The sequence below is a fragment of the Amblyomma mixtum genome, chromosome 1, assembly GCF_055824585.1.
Source record: "Amblyomma mixtum isolate Tamu chromosome 1, ASM5582458v1, whole genome shotgun sequence".
NCBI classification, from domain to species: domain Eukaryota; kingdom Metazoa; phylum Arthropoda; class Arachnida; order Ixodida; family Ixodidae; genus Amblyomma; species Amblyomma mixtum.
In genome coordinates, this window is record NC_143012.1 from 175,797,879 (window position 1) to 175,806,428 (window position 8,550).

An 8,550-nucleotide genomic window follows, 5' to 3' on the forward strand; every position below is an offset into this window, starting at 1 on the left:
ATAATTCAGTAGCCTAACAGTAATAGGTAAAAAGTTAACTACTCAATGTTGGTTAATTAACCAGCCTGGTATTTAGCGCCTCTTAGCTGTATTCGTACTTAGTACACCGCTGCCGATGGGGGCACCGCTGCTACGCCGAAAAAAGCGCTCGTCTAACTGAGAAAGCCCATTTTTAATAATTGTCTAAAGCCTCAGGTGAAATTTCCTGTACATTATTACGGAAGGGGAATTCGATAATCACCCCCTCGACCTAGCCACGGCGCCGCTCTTCGGCAGCCACTTAGCCCGTATGGGCACGATAGTGCCCCTGCGAGCTATAGCGTCCGCTCTAAGGCAGTGTGATTCCTTTGGTCGTGCTTTAGCCGCACATACTTTCTGTGCCTGTCAACGCGCCGCGCGAACCATACAGCGGCGCGGTCGGGTAAAGTTGCGCGGCGCTGCCGCTCCCGCTGCTGAGGGCGCCACTGATGTAGATGTCGAGGCGCACTGGTGTGAATGCCGGCGCGAGGAAAGAGCGCTGTTATTCGCTCGCGGGATAACTGCTATTAATCATGAATCGTACAAACTCGTTATATTTACTCGTAAAGCAGACATCCTCTAAGCATAACAAGTGATCCCGTTAGTTGTTAGCCAGTAACACCAACGCTATGACATGTTATGTGAGGCAGTTTCAAGATACGTGGGCATGGCTCGAAAAACTGCATGACTGCTCCGCTAGCGTAAATGGTTATAGTAGTTACAATGCTAGTCTACACTGCGCTAAAACAAAATTTAAGAAAGGCACCAACATTTATTTACACATTTCACAACAGCAGCTGTGCTACAAGAGTACCTACTTTTACAGCGTCATGACTTTTCGTGAGAGAGGCTTCTGCCGAAACAGCGGCTTATACAAATAATTCTTGTCTGTTATCGAACAGGCGTAGTTCACGAGCAGCAGTCTGATGCATCTAGTTGCCACAAGTAGAGAAAAATGTTCACGGTGACTGCTGTCACTGACAGGGCACTTCAGCAACCTTGATTTACAGATGGCTGGAACAGCTGCATCGGTCAGGTTCTTCTGTGGATTTTCAAGTCGTGGGTTTTCTTTTAAGCTTGTCTCCACAAACAGCCGCAGCATGTCTAAGACATAGAGTAATTCGTCAGATGGGTAAAGCAGCCCACCACGATCCTGTTCTCGCGTGAACTGCTCGAGTGGGTTACTAGTAGGTGGCTTGGTTGTGAGAAAACTGCACTGCTCACATTCCATATGTTCACTTATCACACGAGCGATGTAGCCACTTACATAGAACGTGGCCGACAGCTGCAACGTAGAGAAGCAGGGACATGCTGCACGTCTAAGCGTCCCAAGACTTCCAAAGCAACCTTTGGAAGCTCATCGATCCTCCCAAGTGCACATAGCCCTGCAGTCCTAAGTCCAGTGCTGTGGTGACTCTCATGATATAGCACGTTGCTGTGTTCAGATGTCGCGGCAATTCCCGTCTTCAAGACTTTTTCTAGTCCTGAGAGTTCTGACCGCACGTCAAGTTGGTCGTTGCATCCCAGTGACCGCCTCAGGGTTCCAAACAGCGCTTTAGTTGGGTCACTGCTGAATTTACGCGTTAGTACAAAACAGAACTTCCCCTCAGCTAACAGATAGCGAATGCAGGAAGCAGTCGAGTATATTGTCAGCAGAAGGGCCTCGTACGTTTCGGCTGTGAAAAAGGCACGAGGATAAGTTGCATCTTTCTTCAGTTGGTCGATATATAGCGGAAATGTAACTTCCAGCCATTCCAGCCTAGAATCATTTTTGTCGTCAAAGTGCGTGACGTCAAGAAAATTTTGCTCGATATGTTGGTACTTGTTGCTGGTGTCGTGCAGTAGGAACCACCGATGGATGTTCTTCATAAACAGTAACAGTATTGTGGGTCCCGCATAGGCAAATCATGTATGGCAGCTCTGTCCTGCGTGCTCTTTCAAAAACTCCAGAGCTGATGTAACGCCTGGAGAAAAAACTTCCACAGCTCGTTTGACGTTCATTTTTTCAAAATTGTTCGGAAAACATGTTTTCTGGTTAGACTCCTCACAGGTTTTACAATCCAATCTTTCTGCATCTCGTAGAGTTTCTTCAAGTGAGATGACGAAACCTCTCCTTTCTTTCCAAGGTCACGTGCAAGGAACTGAGAGCGGATGTTTTTCAAGATGTGGCAATAATCAAAGCTTAAACAAAGCAGCCGATCAGGATTACACGGATGCTGTATCCTGTACGTGAGGAAACCGCCGCAGAGGTCCTTCATGGCACTCACGTTTACTTTATGGTTGTCGCTCACAAGGCGCACCACCTTGAAGCCTGCCTCTTCAACCTTAGTGAGAACATATCGCATCAATTTGGACAGCTGTGCGCCATTCAGTCCTTTCGTAAAAAAGTACGATGCTGGTATTCTGTATGAAGTAGACAGGCTGTTAATTACAAAACAAAGCAAGGAATTTCACAGTACCGGCGCACTGTCAATACCGGTGGCCACACCCATGTCCACATGGCCTTCGAAGCTATTTTGCTGCTTGTACTGCAACCTTGGCTTTATTCGCATCTCGTCGACGATGAGAGAACATACTCTGGACTGCGGCGATTCAAGCTTGTCGAGCTCTGATTTCAGCCGGGCTTGTACCAGCGAATAAAACCTGTCTCTCCAGAGGTACTTGCAATGAAGTTTTGTAGTGTGTTCCTGCTTGGAAGCTTCAACCATTTTTCCTTTCGGACGTGCTCGTAGGCCTTTGTAGAAAGATGCCTAAGTACAATACAGTGTCGCACTACATCCTCAGACCATGTTGGCATTTTTCGCTTGAAATTGACAACTTGGTTGAGCAGGAAAACTGCAGCAATGTTTTTTTCTGCCGATTGTTCCCGGATATATATTATATCCCCAACATTACTGTCTTCTTTAAGCCTTTTCAGCTCCAGTTTATATTTATCTACCGTGGTGCGAAGCCTCTCTATTTGCTTTTTTAAGTCTCTCTCCTTCCTCTTCCGCTTGATTCTTTCCACTGCCAGCCAGTTGGAAGATCTGATGTCAGCTTGCGTTGTTTTGTCGGCGCGGACGAGTTCTTGTTCTTGCTTTGTACAAATGGCTCTTGATTGGTGTTGCGTCACTTCAAAATAGTTGACACTTGTAGTTGGAGCGGCTTCAGAGACCTCACTGTCAGCATCAGACGTCGGCATTTCCACGTTCGTGCTTTCGTCATGCTTCATGAGTTTTTTCGCTGGCTCAGCTTGGCTATGGTGGGGCTGAAAAGCTGCTCTTTTTCTTCCGCTTACACGGTGCCTCTCCTTCAATACTCGAGGTTGCAAGTACGACGGGTAGTCACTGAACACTGATGGTACAATTCCCTTTTTCAGACGGCGCCTTTTGCCCTCTGCGAAGTCAGAGATTTTGAAATGTTTGCTGCATACCCTTGAATAGTTGGAAGTGCAGTTAGGCGCCCAGTCATCTCTTCGTATTGCTTTCAGCCATTGCTCACACTGCACAGCTTCGACGGGGATCTCATGAAAAGAAACGCCGGGCTCCTTCTTTTTACTGTCCGACCGGCACAATGGTACGCAGCAGTATGCTATTGGGAGCTGCAAGAAGAACAATTTTGGTATCAGCTGTTACATTCATTGATTCATCGAGTCGTGCAAACAATTTTTTTTATAAATTGAAAAACAAGGAAAACAAACATACGCGTTGCATCTTTCGGTTTTGCTCACTCCAAAGCAAAGGTCACAATAGGTAAAGCTTGTGTTTTTATGTTATCAAAGAATTGCACAATTAGCCGATACACTGCAAAAAAAAAATACTGCCCTGGAGCCCTTGTAACATACCGCACAGACGAGCTAACAAGGAAAGAAATTAGCACCGCAAAAAATACACGTGCACATTTGATATTATTGCCTTACTGGCGCGTAAAAAATAGTTTATGGTGATGAGGTTATTTTTCACAGGCCTCATTGCGGCTGAATACGAGTTTTGCGGTTTCCGATGCAAGAGAGGGACACAATGATTGAGTTGACAACTTTTTAAACTAATATACCTTTCCATCATTCGGTTTAGCTCACTTTAAAGTAGCCACCATCACAATAGGTAAAGCTTCTGTTTCTATTTGATCACAAAATTTCACAATTAGCGTATGTTGTAAAAAAAATTGCGCAGGAGCACATCCAACTGTAACAGTTGTTACACTGAAAAGGAACTGCAGCGGCTGAACGAGGGCACCGAGAGCTGAACAAGGGAACGAGGGCACCAGAAAAAACGACCTACACTTCAGCGTCGTCTACTTCTACCGATTGCGATGTCTTCTTCTTCTACTTCCAATCGCCGTGTCACAACATACTACGCAGGCGAGCTAGGCAGAGAAGCAATTAGCATTGGTGGTAGTGGATTTTTTTATTAAAAATAATACAGAAAGGAGCATTTGCTGTCCAAAAAACACACGTGCGCATCTCAAATTACTATTGCAGTATTGACGCGTGATAAACGCAGTTTTCTGTGCCGCCACTATTTTTCACAAGCCTCAATGCAGCTCAACACTACGCAGCGATAGCCGGAAGGATAAATCAAAGCTGGCACTTACCACTTGGTGCAATGCTGTATTCCTGCGGCATCCCAAGGCACAGGAAAGTGGAAATAAGACCGTGCACCCTGCAAAAACGCCCACGTAACAACGACAGAGCAACAGCACGTGGCACGCGGCTATCCGGGCTGCTGTGGGTGCCCCAACGTCGCTGTCGCCATCTCTCGGCAGCCAGCGGCGTAACTTCTCAGAGGGGGAGGAGGTGGTGGTGGTGAAAACATTTATTTAATCATAGAGAGAGGTGTTGGGGGTCGTGACCTGAAGGGTCACGACCCCCAACACAACATCGTGTTGGTCACAACATCGTGTTGGTGAGTAAGCGCAGGAGTACCCGCTCGTTGACCTTCCCCAGCCCTTTGCATGGGGTGGGAAGAGTTTGGTGCGTGGATTTGTAATAATCTCATATTTCCTTAAAAGTGTAAATCGGATTGAAATGGAAGTCCTGGTCGGCGTCGGGTCCCGTGGGAAATGCCCGGAGAGAGAGCGCGCGGGCGGCGGCGTCGGCTGCCTCATTTCCGTGGACGCCTTGGTGACCTGGAGCCCAAACGATAGATCGGTGCGCGGGATCCGAGTCTCGGCTACAATTTTGGTAAATGCGATAAGCTAGGGGACAGTAACCCACCCTGGCGTGACGTTTCGACAAGCCCCTCGTGAGTCGGTGATTATGTATTTGGAGGAGGTGTCAGAGGCTGCCAAAGCGATGGCAACCTCTTCTGCGTGAATTGCTGACTGGGCCTTGAAAGTAAGGGCGCCTACTGTTTTACCCTCGTGGACGACCGCGGCCGTGTACCATCCCCTGGAGTCCGGGCCGGACGCATCCACGTAGAAGACTCCTGGTTTGCTCCGAAAATGGCGGTCCAAGGCTTCCGCCCGCGCCAGGCGCCTGCCATTATGATCCTCTTTGGACATATTGGTGGGGGAGAGGCCGCACGTGGAGGGCGCGTCTCCAGTGTACGGGAAGGCGGCATCTCTCCTCTGTGAATTGAGTGTGCTGGATGTGTAGTCGGGCTAAAAGGCGGCGACCCGACCCTGTCTTTGTGAGACGAGTGTATTGGTTGTTGAGGTGGGCCTCCCGAAGCTCCCTAAAAGTGTTCACCATCCCCAGTGCCATAAGGCGGCTGGTAGAGGTAGAAACTGGGAGGTCCAGCGCTCGTTTCATGATTTTGCGGAGGATGATCTCGAGGGAATCCTCCTCCAGTTTCCGCAGGTGGAGGTAGGGAGTCGAATGCAAGATTCGACTGGTCACGAATGCGTTCGCCAGCCGCAAGGCGTCTTTGCATCGTAACCCACCCCGCTTGTTGGAAACCCGGCGGACCATGCGGCCCACCTGGTCCCCCACCTGCCGGAGCTTGGCGAGAGTTGTGTCGCAGCGTCGCTGGTTGTGTATGAAGAGTCCAAGGACTCTGATTTCCTTGGATTCGCGAATGGGACCGCTTTGCAACGAGAGATTGATTTGTGTCGAGCATGTGCGCGATGGACGTAAATGCACGAATTCCGATTTCTGCGGGGAGCATTGCAGACCACAGTCTCGAGCATAGCGGTCCACTATGCTGGCGGCCGTTTGCAGGCTGGTCTCCATATCCCCCAGACGTCCTTGCGTAGCCCATATGGTGATGTCGTCGGCGTACAGCGCGTGCTGGACCCCTTCGACAGCACCAAGCAGGGCGGGTAGGCGCATCATGGCAATGTTGAACAGCAGAGGGGACAGCACCGCGCCTTGTGGAGTCCCCCTCGTGCCGAGCAGGAAAGGTCCGTGCTCTTCGTCCTGTATTCGGATGTAGGACAGTCTGTCCGTGAGAAATTGTTTAGCGTAATTGAAGGTATTGGTGCCGCAGTGAGTTTGACTCAAATGTGTCAGTATGACCTCGTGAGTTACGTTATCGAACGCTCCTTTCAGGTTGAGCGCAAGGACAATTTTATCGTTTTGGGGGTGTGTAATGGGGTTCAAGATTTCGCGGTCGAGTTGGAGCAGGACATCCTGTGCGGATCTATGTGGGCGAAATCCGAACATGGTGTCCGCGAAAGTGTTGTGTTGTTCGAAGTACTCGGACAACCGATCCCGCACCATCGTCTCCATCAATTTTCCCAACACACGAGGTGAGAGAGATGGGGCGGAGGTTGTCCGTGTCGATCGGTTTCCCGGCCTTCGGGATGAAGGTGACAAGAGCGGTCTTCCAGTCAATGGGGAGCGGGGTTTCCCCCGTCCAGATCGCATTGATGTGGTTTGGTTTGGTTTATGGGGTTTAACGTCCCAAAGCGACTAAGGCTATGAGAGACGCCGTAGTGAAGGGCTCCGGAATTTTCGACCACCTGGGGTTCTTTAACGTGCACTGACATCGCAGAGTACACGGGCCTCTAGAATTTCTCCTCCAAAGAAATTCTAGCCGCCGCGGCCGGGATCGAACCCGCGTCTTTTGGGTCAGCAGCCGAGCACCATAGCCGCTGAGCCACCGCGGCGGCATTGATGTATTCTAGAAGGCACTGGTACGCTGAATCAGGAAGGTTCGCCAAAAGTTTGACGGTGACCTTGTCCCGGCCCGGCGTGGTGCCCCTCTTCATTTTGGCCAGACCCGCCCGTAGATCGTGAAGCTGGAAAGGCTTGTCCGACTCCGAGTTTTCCCTGCCGGCGTAGGAGTAGGCCGATCTGCGGGCGTCCTGCGTTGTGCACAGGTAGCGATCCCGGAGCGCCTGTGCCAACTGCGTTGTATTTCCTTGGAATGCGTGCATGGCTTTGTGTAGTTGCTTCTGCGTTTCTGTGCGGGTATGTGTTGGGTTCATGAGGGCTCGGAAGAGCCGCCACGTGTTGCGGCTCGACATCTGCCTCGCCGTCGTGTTGCAGCGATCTGCCCAGTTGGAGTCAGCGAGTTGGGCCGCGTACTCTGCTGCCTGCCGGGTGAGGTCCGCAATGCGCGCTTTGAGCTTCTTGTTGTGTTTCTGGCGCTTCCAGCGGCGCGTGAGGCCGCGGCACGCTTCCCAGAGGTGGAGGAGGTGGTTGTCCGCGTCCGTGACCACCTCTGTAAGCTGTATCTGCTTCTCGTGGGAGCGAAGGTGCGATATGACTGACCGGGACCAGTTTGCGTATCCTTGCGCTGTGATGTTCGTGTTGGTGTCGGATGGGAAATTTTTGCGAAAGGTGGTCCAATTGGGGATGCGTGCTAGTGTGGTTGGGCGCTTTAGGGGGCGTGTATAAACAGTGGTGTTGATGATGCAGTGGTCGCTGCCGAGGGTATCCTCGGTGTTGATCCAGTCTGCGTGTCTTATGTTGCGAGTGAAGGTGAGGTCCGCGCATGTGTCTCGGGTCACCGAATGTCCTACACGGGTAGGAAATGCCGGGTCGGTGTGGAGGGTGAGGCACAGTGTGGACGCCAGCTCCGCCAGCATGCGTTCGCGCACTTCCTCCTTACGATAGCCCCATAGCTGGCTAGGGGCGTTGAAGTCGCCCACAATCAGTAGGGGGTCGCGCCCCGCCTCTTTAAGTGCACGGCTAAAGAGGTCCGCGAAGGTCACTCGCTTCAGTTTCGGGGAGCAGTATACATAAAATACGTGCAGGGGAGTATCCGATCGGCGAAGGGGAAGGATCCTTACCATAGCGTACGAGTACGGTATGTTGAGATCGAGGTCGATTTCGGTGGCTGTGTACGACTTGTGTACGAGGAGACACGACGAGGGGTCTCGCTGGAACGTCACGTAGTTAGTCAATTTTGCCGCCGCTCCTGGCTCCTGGAGGGCGACCACGGCGGGTAAAGCCTCGAAAGTTTCTAGGTAGAGGCGCAGGTTCGCGCGTTTCTGCCGAGCCTTGAAGCCTCTGCAATTCCGCTGCGTTACGGTTACCAATGTGTGTGTTTCCGGAGGAGGGGAACGCTTATTAGGCCATGCCGCCATCATTAGGATTAGAGGTGAGAGACGGGGGCTGATTGGACTCTGGCCTAAAGCCAGCACTGGGTGGGGGTGTGGCGTTGG

The 8,550-nt window shown here is 51.0% G+C and overlaps 1 pseudogene; it reads right to left on the reverse strand.

Annotated features, from left to right (window-relative positions):
- Nucleotides 1–838: 838 nt before the first annotated feature.
- On the reverse strand, nucleotides 839–2,570 carry LOC149369960 (uncharacterized; annotated as a pseudogene).
- Nucleotides 2,571–8,550: the final 5,980 nt, after the last annotated feature.